This window comes from Sinocyclocheilus rhinocerous, unplaced genomic scaffold (assembly GCF_001515625.1).
Source record: "Sinocyclocheilus rhinocerous isolate Xijiao unplaced genomic scaffold, SAMN03320098_v1.1 scaffold362, whole genome shotgun sequence".
In the NCBI taxonomy this organism is placed as follows: Eukaryota; Metazoa; Chordata; class Actinopteri; order Cypriniformes; family Cyprinidae; genus Sinocyclocheilus; species Sinocyclocheilus rhinocerous.
Genome location: NW_015639507.1, coordinates 1603225 through 1603713, shown reverse-complemented (window position 1 = coordinate 1603713; position 489 = coordinate 1603225).

The following is a 489-nucleotide window of genomic DNA, read 5'->3' as shown; positions in this document are numbered from 1 at the left end:
TATTGGCAAACTTTGCAGTGAGGAAGATATTGGCAAAATTTCAGCTGTAGTAAGTCAGTCTGGTCACTAGTAACACTAGTAACATAAAACATTTGGAAAACGAAAAACCCCATTTTGGTGAATTACTGTAATTCATTGATTAGCTTGTTCAGGTGTGTTTGATTAGGGTTGGAGCTGAACTCTGCAGGACTGCGGCTCTCTAGGACCGAACTTGCCTACCCCTGGTCTAAGGCAAGTTATTGGCAATATATATTTAGTCAGTTTGAGAAAATTATTCATTTACTGTAAACATTAATTTGACTAAATTATTGGACTCGTTTTGTACTGTGAGGTAAATTTGCAAACGGTCCCTAAATCAGCCTAGGCGAATATGCAAGAAGGGTATAACTGCAGCCTGGAGATCTCCAAATGGGGGCGGGAACTCCAAAACGGGGTGGGAGCTCCAAAATAGGGCGTGGCTTCCTCCCATTGACAGACAGGCACATGACA